Source organism: Salvelinus fontinalis, chromosome 4 (genome assembly GCF_029448725.1).
Source record: "Salvelinus fontinalis isolate EN_2023a chromosome 4, ASM2944872v1, whole genome shotgun sequence".
Taxonomy (NCBI): domain Eukaryota; kingdom Metazoa; phylum Chordata; class Actinopteri; order Salmoniformes; family Salmonidae; genus Salvelinus; species Salvelinus fontinalis.
The window spans coordinates 24,721,121-24,742,380 of NC_074668.1; the positions used below are offsets into that span (position 1 = coordinate 24,721,121).

At 41.1% G+C, this 21,260-nt stretch overlaps 1 long non-coding RNA gene and 1 other non-coding gene across 2 annotated transcripts; both read right to left on the reverse strand.

Annotated features, from left to right (window-relative positions):
• Positions 1–209: 209 nt before the first annotated feature.
• Positions 210–262, reverse strand: LOC129854640 (U7 small nuclear RNA). The gene has a single exon (XR_008759349.1). It is a non-coding gene; the product is annotated as a U7 small nuclear RNA (small nuclear RNA).
• A 13,938-nt stretch (positions 263–14,200) lies between these two features.
• LOC129853428 (uncharacterized) lies at positions 14,201–16,341 on the reverse strand. Its single transcript, XR_008759124.1, has 2 exons — positions 16,303–16,341; positions 14,201–15,970 (listed from the first exon to the last, which is right to left on the reverse strand). It is a non-coding gene; the product is annotated as an uncharacterized LOC129853428 (long non-coding RNA).
• Between the last annotated feature and the right edge of the window lie 4,919 nt (positions 16,342–21,260).

Genomic DNA, 21,260 nt, shown 5'->3' on the forward strand with positions numbered 1-21,260 from the left:
AGAAAACTATAGTATTTCAGCTTAAGTAATTAAAATGTAGTTTTGTAGTAGACTGCAGCAATTACTGTATTGGTTTTGCAGAATGTAGTATTTACTGTAGTGTTTTTGCAGACAGTAGTATACTTTTTATTATTTAATGTGGCAATTTTGCAGAAATTACAGTGGATTTTACTATAGTGTTTTTGTTTTATTGTATTTTATATAGAAGTGGAGGCTTTCTCCTTGAGAAAACCTATTGGAGAAATACTAAAAGAGAACATTTTCAATAACCTGTAAACAGACAGACAGACAGACAGACAGACAGACAGACAGACAGACAGACAGACAGACAGACAGACAGACAGACAGACAGACAGACAGACAGATAGACAGATAGACAGATAGACAGATAGATAGATAGATAGATAGATAGATAGATAGATAGATAGATAGATAGATAGATAGATAGATAGATAGATAGATAGATAGATAGATAGATATTGGGATATATGGGAGGGGAATGGGCAGGGCACATTCAAATAAAATACTGTAGTATTTACTATCCTTTAAAAAATGTAGTGTTATTGCTGACATTACTGTAGTATCTACTACAGTAAAAAAAAATGTGGATAGTACTATAGTATTTACTATAGTATTCTACAGTATATTACAGTCTACTACATCATTCTATAGTAAGTACTGTAGTATTCTATAGTACATTGTAGTATTGTTTTAATGTGAGTCTATTGTTCCACAGCATCCATCGCAGCCTCTGGCATCATGAGGTGGGGTGAGACAGCTTTATTGATACGCCCTGACCTTAATAATTATACAATGGCCAGCTTGCACTATTGATCATCCCTATTGATAAAAAAACATATTTCACTGTAAGGTCTGTTGATTTGACGCATTACGGCGTAAATCTCTCCGCACAAGCATGCCAGCCATGCAGGGCCTCCCACTACTGAGTGATGGATGTGAACCAAACAAAGATAAATACTGTCTCGCATACAAACAACTATTCAGATGGTGCCACAGATGTCACTCTTTAGTAGCCGATAATATTCCTGCACGGCAGGAAATGCAAACTTGCAGGTTATGCTTCTAAGGTTTGTAATTTCCACTTTGAATTTTCAGGCTTGATTTGCCCGAACAAAAAATGTATCAACCCCTACAAATATGTCCATTAATTATAATCCACATAATAATTCACATTTCCTGTTGATTCAGGATTATTTTCGTGTTGTAACAAATTGGCTCAAATTAAGATCCTATATCTGTAGTAATACAGTTAAAGACAAATAAAGAAATAATGAAATCCACATCTCTATGCTATACTGGGGGAGTAAGCACGTAGAGATGACAAGTGGGATCTCCTATCCAGCTGCTGGTATGATGTCATATATATGATGGTGTTTATGGGGCGTCGGCTTCATCTTATCACGATTTGTATTGTCAGTGGTGGTTGAATCTGCGTGGCGGTAATGGAGGCTGATGTGGCTCTAATGCCCCATGGTAAACGGGAATAGAGATGAATGTGACAAAACACAGAGAGAACCACTGTATATAAACTGCCTCTGGAGCTGATGTGTTCAGACGGGGAGGGAGGAAGGGAGTAGTCTAATGTGTCATTTCTGGTATTCAAATGCCCAATCCCTCACAATCCATTCCTCCAAGACACTTTAATCCACCGTTGTCTTATTCAAGAGCAACGTGAAGTATATCATGTTTTATTGTGGTGTTTAGTTTTTCCAATGCTTTATATGGTATCTGATTACTTAGGTGATCTATGACAATGGCTGTGCTATGACAGTAACAAAGGGGAAAGGAGGGGCTATGTAATACACACTGGTGTCTATGGTGTAGCACATTATCATTCTTTCATCTTCTCATGGAAAAATAAAACAGGGCATTAGTAGGAAAACCAAATGTATTACAATTGGAGGGAAGGAAAATAGACCTTCAGGTTAGAATGTGATGCAGGAGAAAATGTTTCCACTTCGGAGCACAGTTCAAACACGTTTTCTTTTTCTTCTTTTTCTGGCTGAGCTCTGAACCACTTGGGGGCTGTTCCAAAAGGCCATGTTGCAGGCTGGTTTTCCCATTTAAGGGACAAAACGCTTGAAGCCTGGGTGTAGAGTAATAGACCGCCTCAGCCTCGGCTGCCCCGATTGCAGCCGCTCCCGAAAGGCGAAACCACGTTTTGGCACTGCCCATAAAAGTCCTTTGGTGGGAGGTTGAAACAGAGAAATGTATTTTAATCAGTAGTGAATTGATTTACAAGTTAAGAGTACGCCATAGACTAATCTGCTTGTAACTGAAAGGCACAGTGGATCTGGGTCCATTTCCTTAGATTCATTTTCCAAGCAAACCATGTCTTAATTTCTTTGGCAGAGAGCAGGGCCTGGGTCCTCTGAAGTCAGAATCTAGGACATGAACACAGTACTACTACACAGTTGAAGTCAGAAGTTTACATACACCTTAGCCACCATTTTGCCACAACTTTGGAAGTATGCTTGGGGTCATTGTGCATTTGGAAGACCCATTTGCGACCAAGCTTTAACTTCCTGACTGATGTCTTGAGATGTTGCTTCAATATACCCACATAATTTTAATTCCTCATGATGCCATCTATTTTGTGAATTGCACCAGTCCCTCTGGCAGCAAAGCACCCCCACAACATGATGCTGCCACCACCACACTTTACGGTTGGGATGGTGTACTTCTTGTTTAATATGTTTACGATGTCTGTTTAATATGTTTATGTTTGTTTAATATGAGTCTGTTAAATATATTTAATATGTTTAATATGTCTGTTTAATATGTTCAATATGTTTAATATGTCTGTTTAATATGTTTAATATTTCTGTTTAATATGTTTAACATTTCCGTTTAATATGTTTAATATTGTCACGATCGTGTGGGGGAGAGACGGACCAAAACGCAGCATTTGGAAAATAAGCCATCTTCCTTTTATTGAGAAGAAGGAAAAAACGAAACAAAAACACTTACAAACTAACCAAAACAATAAACGACCGTGAAGCTAATAAACGTTGTGCACATACACAGGCTACAAACGTTCAGACATAGACAATTACCCACCACAAACTAAAGCCTATGGCTACCTTAAATATGGCTCCCAATCAGAGACAACAGAAATCAGCTGTCTCTAATTGGGAACCCATTCAGGCAACCATAGACTTTCCTAGACAACTACACCCAACATAGACACAGCTAGACACATTCACTCAACACAAACCCATACACAACACCCAACACCCCCTTTACCATATAACCACCCAAAACCGACAAAACACAAAACATTTCCCCATGTCACACCCTGACCTAACTAAAATAATAAAGAAAACAAAGAATACTAAGGCCAGGGCGTGACAAATATGTTCAATATGTCTGTTTAATATGATTAATATGTTTAATATGTTTAATATGTCTGTTTAATATGTTTAATATGTCTGTTTAATATGTTTAATATGTCTGTTTAATATGTTTAATATGTCTGTTTAATATGTCTGTTTAATATGTTTAATATGTCTGTTTAATATGTTTAATATGTCTGTTTAATATGTTTAATATGTCTGTTTAATATGTTTAATATGTCTGTTTAATATGTTTAATATGTTTAATATGTCTGTTTAATATGCCTGTTTAATATGTCTGTTTAATATGTCTGTTTAATATGTCTGTTTAATATGTTTAATATTTCTGTTTAATATGAGTCTGTTTAATATGTCTGTTTAATATGTTTAATATGTCTGTTTAATATGAGTCTGTTTAATATTTCTGTTTAATATGTTTAATATTTCTGTTTGATATGTTTAATATTTCTGTTTGATATGTTTAATATGTTTAATATGTCTGTTTAATATGTCTGTTTAATATGTCTGTTTAATATGTTTAATATTTCTGTTTAATATGAGTCTGTTTAATATGTCTGTTTAATATGTTTAATATGTCTGTTTAATATGAGTCTGTTTAATATTTATGTTTAATATGTTTAATATTTCTGTTTGATATGTTTAATATTTCTGTTTGATATGTTTAATATGTTTAATATGTCTGTTTAATATGTTTAATATGTTTAATATGTCTGTTTAATATGTTTAATATGTTTAATATGTCTGTTTAATATGTTTAATATGTTTAATATGTTTAATATGTCTGTTTAATATGTTTAATATGTTCAATATGTCTGTTTAATATGTTTACGATGTCTGTTTAATATGTTGAATATGTTTAATATGTTTAATATGTTTAATATGTTTAATATGTCTATTTAATATGTTTAATATTTCTGTTAAAAAAATTTAATATGTTTAATATGTCTGTTAAATATGTTTAATATGTTTAATATGTTTAATATGTCTATTTAATATGTTTAATATGTCTGTTAAATATGTTTAATATGTTTAATATGTCTGTTAAATATGTGTAATATGTTTAATATGTCTCTTAAATATGTTTAATATGTTTAATATGTCTGTTAATGTGTTTAATATGCTTAATGTGTCTGTTAAATATGTTTAATATGTTAAATATGTCTCTTAAATATGTTTAATATGTCTGTTAAATATGTTTAATATGTTTAATATGTCTGTTTAATATGTTTAATATGTCTGTTTAATATGAGTCTGATTAACATGTCTGTTTAATATGTCTGTTTAATATGTTTAATATGTCTGTTTGATATGTTTAATATGTATGTTTAATATTTTTTAATATGAGTCTGTTTAATATGTGAAATCATTAGAGAATATTCACACCAGTCGGTCACATCTACCAGACAATACTGCCAGAAGAAAGAAAAACATTCATATCACAATTCCTGCTTTTGAAAATGCTAACGTCAAGCCACAACATGGCTACAATACAAGTTGTGTCTTCCCCAATGTAGAAAGGAGCTGGGGGAATGAGACAAAGGCTGTTACTAATCTGGGCAGGAAGCATACAGTCAGTGGCGATTCACAGGGATTGATATGAGTAAGTTGTGTATTTACACAAGCATGGGAAAAAGAGAGAGTTTTCTTCCCATCCCTAAGTTTATCTCCAGCCATAAATCACTGCCAATGAGATGCATAAATGGGCCCAAGTCCCTTCGTATGGCTCCAACACAGGCAATTCCACTTTGACCTTTACATTTGGCATTGGTCACCCATGCTAAATGAGTGCAGCAACCCCCCTGACCTTGGCCATTCATATTTAATAGCCATACGGGCTGATGGTTCTTCACACAACATACACATACACACAGACACACACATATGCCATGATTAAGATTGTCATGATGAGACGTGGTCACATTAGAAGTGTGCCTAATATAAAGGTACATTCTAAAGTGAGCTTCCAAGGAGAGGTCCATCTATTGTTACTCGTTAGTTCTTGTCCCTCTAGACGCAGATCTTGGATTCCATTATGAGAGCCCAGCAGCACCTCATGTAGTCGTATGGGCATCCTAACCTTTTACTTCAGCCACCGCTTTAAAGGTTTTTCTATTTGTCCTCTCCCATTTGACCTGTCTGAAGTATACTGTACCTTAGTAATTGCAGCTGTCGCTATCAAGTGCACATATGAGAGGGCGGCAGGGTAAGGGCCAATGTCTGTCCAGTAACCTTTTGGCCTTTTGCTCTTCAATTGAGCCTGATGCAACCATGGGTTATGTCCATCCCCCCTACTAGTCCATACTGTATTAGTCTGCATGTCACTGTTATTGATGGACTGTTGGAAATATTTAATTGGTCAGAGTGACCTTTGTCTCGGGCCAACTAAACATACCCCCCCCCCCCCGCAAGCTCCTATTGACCTGAACATATTATCAGATAGATAGCTGGGATTTAGATTAGCGAAATGTACCCTGTAAAATAAATCCTGCTGTTTTAACGGTAACTTACTGGCGAGCAGTTATCTGTAAGTTACTGTAAAAACAAAAAGTACAGTATGTGAATGTTGACATTTGAATGATGCACTTGTGGATGAAGCCGGTGACTGAGGTGGAATACTCCTCAATGTCATTGGATGAATGCTAGTTGTATATTTATGAAACACAGACAGCTAGCACATAACAGTATAGGGCTAAAATGCTGCTAGCGGTACCGCGATGCCGCGCGCGACAGGAACTGAACTGGAAATGAATGTTCCACCTCAGTCACCGGCTTCATCAACAAGTGCATTGACAACGTCTTTCCCACAGTGACGATATGTACATATCCCAACCAGAAGCAATGGATTACAGACAACACCCGCACCTAGCGAAAGGCTAGAGCTGCAGCTTTCAAGGATCGGGACACTAACTAGGACGCTTATAAGGAATCCCACTTTGCCCTCAGACGAACCATCAAACAGACAAAGGCTCAATACAGGACTAAGATTGAATCCTACTACACCGGCAGGGCTTGCAAACTATTACGGACTACAATAGGAAACCCGGTCATGAGCTTCCCAGTGACGCGAGCCTAACAGATGAGCTAAATTCCTTTTATGCTCGCTTCGAGGCAAGCAACACTGAAGCATGCAAGAGAGCACCAGCTGTTCTGGACGAATGTGTGATCACACTCTCCCTAGCCGATGTGAACAAGACCTTTAAACAGGTCAACATTCACAAGGCCGTGGGGCCAGACGGATTACCAGGGCCTGTACACAGAGCATGCGCGGACCAACTGGCAAGTATCTTCACTGACATTTTCAACCTCTCCCTGACCGAGTCTGTAATACGCATGTTTCAAGCAGACCACCATAGAGTGGTCTAAGGCACTGCAGCAGTCTAAGCCACTGCATCTCAGTGCTAGAGGCGTCACTTCAGACCCTGGTTTGATCCCAGGCTGTATCACAACCGGCCGTAAGAAAATAAGAATTTGTTCTTAACTGACTTGCTTAGTTAAAAAAGTTCAATAAAATTAAAATAGTCCCTGTGCCCAAGAATGCGAAGGTAACCTACCTAAATGAGCACTCATGTCTGTAGCCATGAAGTGCTTTGAAAGGCTGGTCATGGCTCACATCAACACCATCATCCCGGAACCCTAGACCCACTCCAATTCGCATACTGCCCTAACAGATCCACAGATGACACAATCTCAATCGCACTTCACACTGCCCTTTCCCACCTGGACAAAAGGAACACCTATGAGAGAATGCTGTTCATTGACTACAGCTCAACATTCAACACCATAGTGCCCACAAAGCTCATCACTAAGCTAAGGACCCTGGGATTAAACACTTCCCTCTGCAACTGGATCCTGGACTTCCTGACGGGCCGCCCCCGAGGTGGTAAGGGTAGGCAACAACACATCTGCCGCGCTGATCCTCAGCACCGGGGCCACTCAGGGGTGTGTGGTTAGTCCCCTCCTGTACTCCCTGTTCACCCACGACTGCGTGGCCAAGCATGACTCCATCATTAAGTCATTATTATACCATCATTAAGTTTGCTGATGACACAACAGTGGTAGTCCTGATCACCGATAAAGATGAGACAGCTTATAGGGAGGAGGTCAGAGACCTGGCAGTGTGGTGCCAGGACAACAACCTCTCCCTCAACGTGATCAAGACAAAGGAGATGATTGTGGACTACAGGAAAAAGAGGACAGAGCACATTCTCATCGACGGGGCTGTAGTGGAGCAGGTTGAGAGCTTCAAGTTCCTTAGTGTTCACATCACCAACAAACTATCATGGTCCAAACACACCAAGACAGCTTTTCCCCATAAAATATTTGGCATGGGTCCCCAGATCCTCAAACAGTTCTACAGCTGCTCCATCGAGAGCATCCTGACCAGTTGCATCACCGCCTGGTATGGCAACTGCTCGGCATCTGACCATAAGGTGCACAGAGGGTCGTTTGTATGGCCCAAAACATCACTGGGGCCAAGCTTCCTGCCATCAGAACCTACAGTGCCTTCAGAAACATTTTCAGACCTCTTGATTTTTTCCACATTTTGTTACGTTACAGCCTTTTTCTAAAATTGATTAAAAAATGTAAAAATCCTTAACAATATACACACAATACCCCATAATTCCAACACAAAAAAAGATTTGTTGAATACTTTTTTTTTTTTTTTTTATTGTTCGTTTACATAAGTATTAAGCCCCTTTGCTATGAGACTCGAAATTGAGTTCAGGTGCATCCTGTTTCCATTGATCATCTTTGAGATGTTTCTACAACTTGATAGGAGTCCACCTGTGTTAAATTAAATTGATTGGACATGATTTGGAAAGGCACACATCTGTCTATACAAGGTCCCACAGTTGACAGTGCATGTCAGAGCAAAAACCAAGCAATAAGGTTGAAGTAATTGTCTGTAGAGCTCCAAGGCAGGATTGTGTCGAGGCACATATCTGGGGAAGGGTACCAAAACATTTCTGCAGCATTGAAGGTCCCAGGAACACAGTAACCTCCATCATCAGATGTTTGGAACCACCAAGACTATTCCCAGAGCTAGCCGCCCGGCCAAACTGAGTAATCAGGGAAAAGGGCCTTCGTCAGGGAGGTGGCCAAGAACCCGATGGTCACTGACAGAACTCTAGAGTTCCTCTGTGGAGATGAGAGAACCTTCCAGAAGGACAACCATGTGTGCAGCACCACACCAATCAGGCCTTTATGGTAGCGTGGACCTCAGACTGGGGGCGAAGGTTCACCTTCCAAGAGGACACTGACCTTAAGCACACAGCCAAGACAACGCAGGAGTGGCTTCGGGACAAGTCTCTGAATGTCCTGGAGTGGCCAAATCTCTGGAGAGATCTGAAATTAGATATTTCAGTTTTTTATTTTTAATCAATCAACTAAAAAGAAAAAAAAATGTTTTTGCTTTATCCTTATGGGATATTGTGTGTAGATTGATGAGGATTTATTTATAAAGTCAAGGGGTCTGAATACTTTCCGAAGGCACAGTATATACTAGGCGGTGTCAAAGGAAGGCCCAAAAAATTGTCGAAGACTACAGTCACCAAAGTCATTGACTGTTCTCTCTGCTACCGAACGGCAAGAGGTACCGGAGCGCCAAGTCTAGGTCCAAAAGGCTCCTTAACATCTTCTACCCCCAGCTATAAGACCGCTGATCTATTCATAAAATGGCCACCCGGACTGTTTACATTGACCCACCCAAACTATTTGCACTGCTGCTACTCGCTGTTTATTATCTATTATCTATTATCTATCACTTTACCCCAACCTTCATGTTCAAAGTTCCTCGACTAACCTGTACCCCCGTACATTGACTTGGTACCTCCCTGTATATAGCCTTGTTATTGTTAAGTAATTATTTTTTTTACTTTTATTTTTTACATTAGTTTATTTAATAAATATTTTCTTAACTCTATTTCTTGAACTGCATTGTTGGTTAAGGGCTTGTAAATAAGCATTTCACGGTAAGGTCTACACCTATTGTATTCGTTGCATGACTGCCAGTACGTTACCGTAAAAAACAACAGGATTTTTTTTACTCTGTAAGCTACACTGCTTTCTGTCAATAGACTATTTGTAATCATTAGGAAATAGAATGAAATGTGTTTTGAGCACTTAGCTTAAATCAAACACGTCAGCACTGCATGTGCCCTTGAAAAAATAGACCTCACATGATTGTAATTACGTGCATACTCAAGTACAGCAAAATGTTTTTGGTCACCAGATTCTTTTGAATAATACGCAATTTTGCAATGACAATGGAATGCCTCTGCCCTAAAATGAGGTCCCTCCCACAAGATATGGGCCTAGTTCAACTGCAAGGTATGCTAGTCGCCATCAACAGAAATGTAGCCTTATGTTGACATGTGTCGCTATGCATGTTTGTATGTTTTTATTGCTAAATGACTGACCATCAACATTTGTAGTGATGGTAATAATATTGGTGGACATTGAAAACATATTTAAAGAATGTGTTTAGAAGATATAATGAAAAATTATTCCAGAAATGTTTGCATCAGTTTTTATGCACCATTGGCTCAGAATACTGTGTGACTGTTTTCAGGTAGATACCACCATTGTGAGTTACATAATTTCTTCTCCAATAGTCTCAGTGTGACAGTTACATCTACAAAATAGTTTAAATGGCCGTTGTGATATCAGAGGGTCGTTGAAACCACATTGTCAACCTAAAGAGCACTGTCATACCTACCAACGTTCAAAACATGTTATCCCTCTCTCCACCTCTCCATTCTCCTCCCTTCACTTGAAGTAAGCCTCTTCATCACAGGAAGTATAGCTTGTGTTGAAGCACCTACGATTAAGATAAGCCCGACCACAGCTGGACAATTACCTGCCAACTAACCTTTTCTGGAGGCACTTAAGGATGTAAGGACCCCTGAGGATAGCTCTGCCCTGAGTGGAACAGCCTGAGAGAGAGAGGTGAGTGACGGCGGGAGAGAGGATTGAGAGAGACAGAGAAAGAGGGGGAGATATGAAAAAGAGAAAGGATAGAGTGGTGAGTGGTGAGCCATGGAGAGAGAGAGAGGTTAGAAGGAACTGAGAGACGAGAGAGGAAGAGAGAGACGGTATCATGGTGAGATTACCTAATCCTCAGAGCATCCCAGTTGAAGGGCTTGTTCATGTCAGACGTGAAGGGGGCTTTGGCTAGGTTTACCCCAGAGAGGTGCACAGAGCACCAGTCTGTCTGTCCCATCCACATAACCTCACCGATGGCATGGTAAACAGTGTTAAATTGATTGCATGTAGCAGATGAGATGTCCAAGCACTTGCATTCATTAACAGAGTAGGTAGGGCCTTATTCGCCCACGCTGACTGCACCATGGTTTGCCCTGGAGGTACTGCCCCCTCAGTGCACTGGATTAGGTTTCACCATGAAGGGTTATTGGAGAGGTAGACCTGAGGGGAAGCCACAGAATCAGCAGTGGAATACCAGTTTTGTCAATGGTCAATAATCAAAAAATGATGGATAACGATCACCTAGTAGCAGGACGCAGAATTGTGCTTCAATAGCCAGATTGTGGTGAGGTTCTTTTCCTGGGCTCCCGAGTGGCGCAGCTGCATCTCAGTGCTAAAGGCGTCACTTCAGACCCTACTTACATTCCAGGCTGTATCATCACCAGCAGTGATCGGGAGTCCCATAGGGCGGCGCACAATTGGCCCAGTGTCGTTAGAGGAGGGGTTGGCCGGGGTAGGCCGTTATTGTAAAATAAGAATTTGTTCTTAACTGACTTGCCTAGTTAAATAAAGTTAAATAAAAAAATATCTAAAATAGAAATGGCACTGAGAGGGCACGGAGGGCATGACTGATGCTGCAGGGGCACAGGTACTTACACATAGTAAGTCAGATTGCTATGTGCCCAAAAGATTTCACATTCGATGCTTTATATTCTGTGTTCTCTAGCCACAACCATGTCCTACAGATCTCATTAGGAGGCAGATTTTCCTTTGATTGAGACATCAGTGAAAATCTTCCTTTGATTGGTACATCAGTGAAGATCTTACTTTGATTGGGACATCATTGACGATCTTCCTTTGATTGGGACATCAGTGAAGATCTTCCTTTGATTGGGACATCAGTGAAGAAATTCCTTTGATTGGGACATCATTGACGATTTTCCTTTGATTGGGACATCAGTGAAGATCTTCCTTTGATTGGGACATCAGTGAAGATCTTCCTTTGATTGGGACGTCAGTGAAGATATTCCTTTCATTGGGACATCAGTGAAGCTCTTCCTTTCATTGGGACATCAGTGAAGATCTTCCATTGATTGGGACATCAGTGAAGATATTCCTTTCATTGGGACATCAGTGAAGATCTTCCTTTGATTGGGACATCAGTGAAGATCTTCCTTTGATTGGGACATCAGTGAAGATTCCTTTGATTGGGACATCAGTGAAGATATTCCTGTCATTGGGACATCAGTGAAGATCTTCCTTTGATTGGGACATCAGTGAAGATTTTACTTTGATTGGGACATCAGTGAAGATCCTCCTTTGATTGGGACATCACTGAAAATCCTCCTTTGATTGGGACATCTGTGAAGTTCTTCCTTTGATTGCGACATCAGTGAAGATCTTCCTTTGATTGGGACATCAGTGAAGATCTTACTTTGATTGGGACATCAGTGAAGATCTTACTTTGATTGGGACATCAGTGAAGTTCTTACTGTGATTGGGACATCAGTGAAGATCTTACTTTGATTGAGACATCAGTGAAGATATTCCTTTGATTGGGACATCAGTGAAGATCTTCCTTTGATTGGGACATCAGTGAAGATTTTCCTTTGATTGTGACATCAGTGAAGATCTTCCTTTGATTGGGACATCAGTCACACAGTCTCTTAGTCATATCACTAAATAGGTGTGTGCATATGCCGGAATTCAGGGAAACACTTTAATATAGAGTGTGAAATAACCTGAAATAACCTGAAATAACTTGAAATAACCTACTAAGAAGAATGTTGTGGTGAAGTGGTGTAGCAAGGCCTGCCATATAGCATGTGGTTAGCAGTTAGCTGGTTCTACAGGTGTGTAGGGACTAGGGAAAAGCTGTAAATGCCTCCATTACAGTAAGAATAGCCCACTCCCGAGCCTCTCCAGACAGCCAGTCATTACCCATCCATTGTGAGACCTGAGATGGAGCTGTAAGTATGGGAGACTTATGGCTGTGAGAATGGGCCTGGATGTTCTCCATGGGGTTAATACTACCGGGGTGTTGTGGCCAGCGCATAGAGCGGCTCTCCCCAATGTGCTCGTGATTAGAGTCAGGGGTTATTTGGTGCTATTTTTACAAATATAGGGTTGATTTGTCTTAGGCCATTACCGTCTATTACAGCTAGAAGTCTTGGGGGAAAGGTGGGAAGCGGCAGACGCTGGCATTCTGCCTAAAGAGAAATCAATGAAACAAATTAATCCTTTGCAGGCTGTGGTGACACAGTCATCCATCATTCACGACCGCTTTTACACAGCGAATCAGGGAACAGGGCGGGGGGAGAGAGCCCCAGGGGACGGGGTAGAAAACCACGCAATGCCAAGACCAGGGCAGCGGTGTTGTCTGTCTACAGGGAGCAGAGAGCAGAGAGCAGAGCAGGGATAAATACAATCAGGAGGGCATTACCATGAACAGCCATTATTACACACAGTGTCTATCTCTCTTTCACACACCAGTCTCTCCTCCTGCCTCCAGCTTGTTATGCCCCTCCAGGTTAATGGGAAGACTGATAGGTGATCTTGATCATTTATTTACGGTGGACATATAGCCTGTGTATTGCTAATTAATGCTAGGATAGAGTGGGCAGAGGAGGGAGGGAGAGGGACAGGGAGGGAGGTAGGGAGGGCACATTGAGCACAACCTCACCATGTGGCATCGCATTGTTCCAATTCCATCGGATTCTGTTGCAGTGTTCCAATGATGATGCTTTCTGTTGCATTGTTCCAATGATGATGCTTTCTGTTGCATTGATCCAGTGATGATGCTTTCTGTTGCATTGTTCCAATGATGACGCATTCTGTTGCATTGTTCCAGTGATGACGCATTCTGTTGCATTGTTCCAGTGATGACACATTCTGTTGCATTGTTCCAGTGATGATGCTTTCTGTTGCATTGTTCCAGTGATGATGCTTTCTGTTGCATTGTTCCAGTGATGATGCTTTCTGTTGCATTGTTCCAATGATGACGCATTCTGTTGCATTGTTCCAATGATGACGCATTCTGTTGCATTGTTCCAGTGATGATGCATTCTGTTGCATTGTTCCAGTGATGACGCATTCTGTTGCATTGTTCCAGTGATGATGCATTCTGTTGCATTGTTCCAGTGATGATGCATTCTGTTGCATTGTTCCAGTGATGACGCATTCTGTTGCATTGTTCCAGTGATGATGCATTCTGTTGCATTGTTCCAGTGATGATGCATTCTGTTGCATTGTTCCAGTGATGATGCATTCTGTTGCATTGCAGATTCCAATGGCTCGGTCCCAGGCCCACCCATGAAAAGGCCAGGTGTCACCACCCACAGCATTACAAGGACCCCCCCCCCCCCTCCACAAGTGGAAATGCAAACCCCACTGCCATACAAAGGTTAGAGCTCCATGCACGTATGGCAGCTACAGTACATGTGCCATTGGTACGCCTCAGTTCAGCCAACTAGAGACCTGAGATCTAAGCACATGACCCACAGCAGGAATCATCCCTCCCTTCATAGATGCATGCAGCTTTATTCTATTGCAGTGTGTAGTATCAGACAACAAAAGAATGTCAATGCAAATACCCAAAAAACTAAACATAGAAATAGAAGTGATATTTATTGGTCCTTTTATTCAGACATGCTATGTTGCTTTCTCTGACAGTAATGCTATTACACACAATCATGATTTATGTAGGGTATCCCAGCACTGCATTGCATTAGCTTCCTCTGTTCCAGTATGGATCTGCCTGTGACGTAGTGGTTCACCTGTGGCGACCGCATGTGCTCTTAAAAAATGTAGTGAGTAGTGGGCATGACTGGGGTGGAGGAGATGGTAGGAGAACTCCCTGGGGGACCCGCGGGACAAGAGGAGCCTTTGCTCGCCTTGTCGTCGTAATGGGGGGTGCCACTTACCTTAATGAGCCTCTCAAAGAAGAATACCAATAGCCTGACACAGGTGACAGCAGCATGCTGGGAAATCAGAGAGAAACTGGGGAGAGAGCGAGAGATGGGGGGGGGGGAGAATGGGATGTTGCCAGAAATGCTACATCCTACACATCCTGTTTAAACACTATATCTTTTCTCAGCCTCTACATCACTGCCCAGTTCTGAAGCCCCAAACACTGATAAAGAGTAGTTTGATACTAACATCCAATGGGTTTACTTTGTTTTTTCAACTGCCATCCCTTTATTTTTCCTTATTCATTTGTAAACAAGACAGAACTTTGTAGAGCATTAGATAAAAGTAGCACATTAAGGTTTGTCCTCCTCTGAAGTTCATGTTCTGGAACATTTCCACAACCTTCTGCCATTATGTTTATGTGTGATAAGCTCATTCTTACAACCTTTTGACGAGATAGATGTTCAGAGGAGGAGTATAGAGAAATAGGGAGAAGAGGGGGAGTTGTTGAGGAAGAACATATTGTGGAATGTTTGCTGTTCTGCGCCTGAACTCATTTGTCAAGGCTTGACCTCCGCTGGGATGCCTCAGGTCAGCGGGGGTCACCCGAGGTAAACTTGCCGTGTGGTCACACACACACACAAACACAGAATCACATACACATATACAAATGAAAATCCAAGTGAAGGAGAGGCACAACTATGTCAAAATCCTGTTTTCCCAGCACAGTATAATAGCTGCACATTAATTTCTAAATATGACAATAAGAACATTGACAATAAAACACTAATGGCATCACAAATACATTAGGTCTTGAGAATGTTATTTCATGTATAGCTTCTTAAAAGCAACTACACATCCTCATAATGAATCTACTCCGCTTCCATTGACCATCAGGGCTGTGTGAGCTGCTGGGTAGAAGGGGTCAAGGTTAACTGAGTGAGGTTAATACACTCTGTTAAGGATATGTCTTCTGGGTCCATGCCAGGCCAGGGCAGTGAGGGCAGAAGAGCAGCATAACTCATAGCACATTAGATATCTTCAACTGCAGACAATACCTGTCTTTTAAGGCCAAGACAGACCAACGCAACTGTTGCCCGTGTGCAGCTGGTGGCCTTCCTATCACCTCTGACTACAGAACATCAGACATTTTCTGTTCATTTCAAGATGATTCTACATGTTGAATCGCCACTGTTCATCAACACCCAGCAGGTGATCTAACGCGCACGTTCGGCGTGCGTGTTGGTCTGTCTTGCGCTTTACTTACAGACACAAGCTCCTAGTAGCAATCCTTACCTTGTACACAATCCATAAATCACAGGTGTACCTACCTAAGCTGGGGTTTTGATAAACAGTATTTTCTTCCTTTTTTATTATTACTGAAGATTACGTTAGGAGAAGACTTGTCGATTCTGACCATGTGACACGGTGATGCTCTTTATTCCAAAGGAAGGGGGACTTGCCACGACGTTCATTTAAATCTGAGAGAAAAAAACAACACAGAGACGTTGGTGAGGAGAGCTAGCTGGAGGAAGTGTGGGGGCCTCTTGAGCAAACAGCCTTATCATTGGCCATGCGTGATTCATGCTGCCTTCTGATTGGCTTCCTGAGTCAAAATGAGGACTGACTTTGGCCATGCCCTGTTCAAGGGATCAAGATGATATTACGGATCTAATTTCAGGGAGTGTTCAAGTTATACCAATATAATAAATGTATATTTTTGGTAAATTATTCCATCCACGAATCCATTAGTGATAGTGAGATGTCTCAGTGAATTGGTGAACAGGGCCTGTGTAGCAGCAGTGGAACTTACATGGCACGATCATGTTGCACAGCCGCTCACACCCTGTCAGGAAAAAACACAATTAGTTCCTTATTTGATGATGAGAACACACACAGAAACATGACGTATGGCTATTGCAATATCGTAATAACATATTGTCTGGTCCAAAGTTGAGTTTGATTTTGAATTTAGATATTTTCTTAATTTTCACCCCTCTGGCTTTCCTTGGGCAGAAACATCAAACAAAAGTATTTTCAGTTTTATGGAGAATGAATCTACTCTGAGAGGGAAGGACAGACTGTGAGCTTGAGAATAAAAAAATATTGAACAGCAAAGTTGCTTTTCAGTAGGTGTGTGCAGGCACTGGTCTGTTACGTTGCTTTAGTTGTAATTAGTATTTGATGCAGCCTAAAGCGAAATGGTTTAACCCGTTTGACCCTATCTGAAAGGTGCGGAGATATCATGTTCAGATCAACAGGTGAGGTAACACAGAGTTATGTTTACCATCGTTTGGCAGGAGAGACCTGACATTGGTTTACTTGAGGCCAAAGGTCCCAAAAAGGGAAAGGGAAAGGGGGATACCTAGTCAGTTGTACAACTGAATGTATTCAACTGAAATGTGTCTTCTGCATTCAACCCAACCCCTCTGAATCAGAGAGGTGTGGGGGGCTGACTTAATCGACATCCACGTCTTCAGAGCCCGGGGAACAGTGGGTTAACTGCCTTGCTCAGAGTAGCAATATCAAAGATTCAATACAATACAAGACAACTTTATTTTCCATTGGTAGCAGCAAACAACGGACATTTGTATTCTGCTCCCTTTTTAAGGAGCAGAATAGAGACATCACACATCACACATCCAGCTGAGACGAGCAAAGGGTCAAACTGCCCCTGGTGCGGCATAGCTCTAATAGTCAGATAATATAGTCAGCCAATAGCTGTGGAATTACTTGATCTCACACACACACACACACACACACACACACACACACACACACACACACACACACACACACACACACACACACACACACACACACACCTGCACTGATGGATACACTCACACCATTTCCAAATCAATCTGAAAATATATGGTCTGTTGTGCCTTTGTCATCAAAGCACCTTAAAAAGGTTACCATGGCCAAAACGGTCTCTGTTTTGTGTCCTGCAAGCAATTACAGCACTTGGAGCAGGAATAGTACAGACTCTCTTTCTTCATGTTCTCGATTCATCACTGGCCCAGCACTAGCCCATCACTGGCCCAGCACTAGCCCATCACTGGCCCAGCACTAGCCCATCACTGGCCCAGCACTAGCCCATCACTGGCCCAGCACTAGCCCATCACTGGCCCAGCACTAGCCCATCACTGGCCCAGCACTAGCCCATCACTGGCCCAGCACTAGCCCATCACTAGCCCATCACTGGCCCAGCACTAGCCCATCACTGGCCCAGCACTAGCCCATCACTAGCCCAGCACTAGCCCATCACTAGCCCATCACTAGCCCATCACTGGCCCAGCACTAGCGCTGGACTTCAGGATGTTCAGATCCAGCTAATATCTCTGATCATTTCACAAACTTTGCTGGCATCTATTTCTCTAATGATTACACCCCCCCATATAAGATTCAAGATACCGAAGTGTGTGTGTGTGTGTGTGTGTGTGTGTGTGTGTGTGTGTGTGTGTGTGTGTGTGTGTGTGTGTGTGTGTGTGTGTGTGTGTGTGTGTGTGTGAGTGTGTGTGTGAGTGTGAGTGTGAGTGTGAGTGTTGTGTGTGTGTGTGTGTTGTGTGTGTGTGTGTGTGTTGTGTGTTGTGTGTGTGTGTGTGTGTGTGTGTGTGTGTGTGTGTGTGTGTGTGTGTGTGTGTGTGTGTGTGTGTGTGTGTGTGTGTGTGTGTGTGTGTGTGTGTGTGTGTGTGAGTGTGTGTGTGAGTGTGTGTGTGTGTGTGTGTGTGTGTGTGTGTGAGTGTGAGTGTGAGTGTGTGTGTGAGTGTGTGTGTGAGTGTGAGTGTGAGTGTGAGTGTGTGTGTGAGTGTGAGTGTGAGTGTGAGTGTGAGTGTGAGTGTGAGTGTGAGTGTGAGTGTGAGTGTGAGTGTGAGTGTGTGTGTGTGTGTGTGTGTGTGTGTGTGTGTGTGTGTGTGTGTGTGTGTGTGCGTGCGTGTGTGCGTGTTAAATACCGTAATGACATTATTTTAGTATTATTATTATTTTTATTACACTCATCTGCATGATTAGTACAATCCCACTGGGCACGGATGTCATTTCAACGTCTATTCCACGTTGGTTCGATGTAAATGACGTGGAAACAACGTTGATTCAACCAGTGTGTGTCCAGTGGGATGTAATGATAGGTGGATACAGTCCTCTTTTATACTGTTTGTGGATGCACTTTGCTATTTAACATGTCTTGTGTTCATACATGTTTGGTTTTCTAAAGGATATCGTTGATTTTCAAATTAATTTGTTCAGTATCTTGCTTAAGCTATGGCTCACAAAACGTTTACTGTTTGGAAACGGAATGTCTACATGCAAATTAGGCTATGCACGCGTTTTAATATCATGCCTTATAAAATATGAGAAATGATCACAAATGAATGATATGTAACTTGAGAATGATTTTGTTCTGTCTTAATGTACCGTTAGTCTAAACGTGCTCAGTCACCCCCTATTAGGCTACAGCATGGTGGCGGTTCAGACAGACAACATTCTAATTGAGCGCGTGCTGTGTGTTGGTTTAAGAAAACCATTACGGATACTTGAGGTGATGCCACTCATTTAACTACAAAAGATGCGCAATGACGCAGGCAAGTTGGAAATGTCATATTTTATTTCACCTCCCAGTTTCAGGGAGAACAAATGAGACAAGCCACTTGTCTATGTTCTGTCTTTTCCTTTTTCTCTTTACTCCAGTTGTATCTACAGTGTGTTGTCGGATAATTTGGCGATAGGATGAAAAGTAATTCGCGTGCAGAAGCTCCTCTATACTTGTTGAATTTCTCGAGAATTTCACCTTTGCCCTCCTGTTTCCCTGAAATAAATGAGTGTTACGGGTGAAATGCCTTTATGCACTGCGTTTGGAACCTGTGTTCGTGTTGCCTTGGTCCCTGTAGGTAGAATCCATGTAGTAGTCGAGTAGTAGAGAAAATGGAATTCTGCTTCGGTTCATTTTTCCGCCTTTAACCAGGCTAATTTCAAAAACTTTTGAAGCACTTTAACATCGGGTAAAGGGTGTGTCCTCATATTATATTGATTGAGGTGATTTAAAAAGTCTCAAGACATTGACAGTAGGCTATCACAAGTTGCCTATAAGTGCTTGGCCATTGGTTGCATTCCTTAATATGGTGTCGTCTCCCATTCAAAGTTATTATTTGGCTGTGTTTTGCTAATGTCTTCTTTCTTCGCCACCATGGTATTAGGCGTATATAGGCTACCACATTAAGACACTATAGGTGTTTTGAAAGGATTTTGTCTCCCTTGAATGGCGTGATGCACACTTTATACTTCGTTATAGGCCTACCTTACGCATTCATTTGACCCCTTCTTATACAGAACCGCGTAATGTATGTCACTTCGACCGTCTAACCACGTCAACAGCTCAGAAAATGTGTTTACTTTGATGTCGCTACTGGTGCTTCCAGTTGGGTTTTTGGTGAACTACAATATTACAGCAGGAACATAAGGATTTTCAGTGCTAATGGATTTATGATCTCGGTCTCTGACACCATTTAATGTAATTAGCACATATGCTCTAAATATATGATGGTTTTGTGAGCGATAAAGCCATTACCCATCGCATAAACTGACAGTCCCTCTAACTAAACTTCAACCACAAAGCTAATTGGAAAAGTCATTTCGGCTTCAATTGTCTACAATTATAGCCGTGGCAGTGGCCTCAGAATCCTAGTGTGTGGTTCTTCATTCATCATGGTGTATTTTGACCGGTGAATAAAACTCTGAAGAAACAAACCCAACTCAACCTGTTAGCTACTTTGATCTGTCTGTAATTTTGTCGAAGCTGTCTGCGTTAAACATGGCGACCTTAAGTGGTGAGGCTCTAAAATATTTTCCCTATTTCTCACGAATAGCTTTTCCATTAAGAGCGATTAGATTATGTCTATTCAAAGTTGCTGATCCATAGAGAAAATGGCTGCGGATAAAAAACGATTTCAAGTGACCTTTTCGTCCCTTTCACACCAATCTGAGCCCCCGAATAGTTAGGGATCAGATTGGGAAAAAACCCTCCTCCTCTCTTTCAACCCGTAACGACTCAAAGCGGAGGGGCTCTCAGCAAACCCCCCAACTCACACATTAAAGTATAACGCACAGCTTGGGTCTAAAGAAAGCAGCAGCACTGGCCATCTTCATTTTGTCTTTATGTAATTCATTATGCGACATCTATTTTTCAAATTAATTCGTAAATGTGGTTCAAAGTTGAGAGCCAGTTATAACAAAACTAGGCTACACTGACCACATCAAAACAAATACAAATCTTACAATTAGCTATAGGCAATACTTGTTTCAAGTATACTATTGAATAGGTCTATCTTATATCATGTCAGTGTTACACTATTGGGGAAAAGTTTGAAAAGACGCAGAGGAAGGATTTTTTTAACCATCTGTCTTCAGAGGTTTCTGTTATCTGTTAAAACATAGTTATGTTAATTTAAGTTATTTTCTCATTTGTAATTATTGGAACTCACTCAACAAATAGATGTTTTGTTATATGTAGTTGTACATGTAACATAGGCTATTATGCATATTAAGTCAAAAATTGACAGCAGCACACCTCATTTGTTAATGAAACGTCTCTACACTTTTTCATAGTTATTTTACACTTGTTTTTTTTTTTCCTTGGCAGAAATATAGGCTAGTTATATATTTTAGGAACAACACACCACAGCCATTTCTTCTAGAAAGTTAGCTGTTCAGTTATGGGCAGATGCTAAACGGTGCGCGTGGATGGGAAAAGCATAGATCGTGTGTTACCCTCTC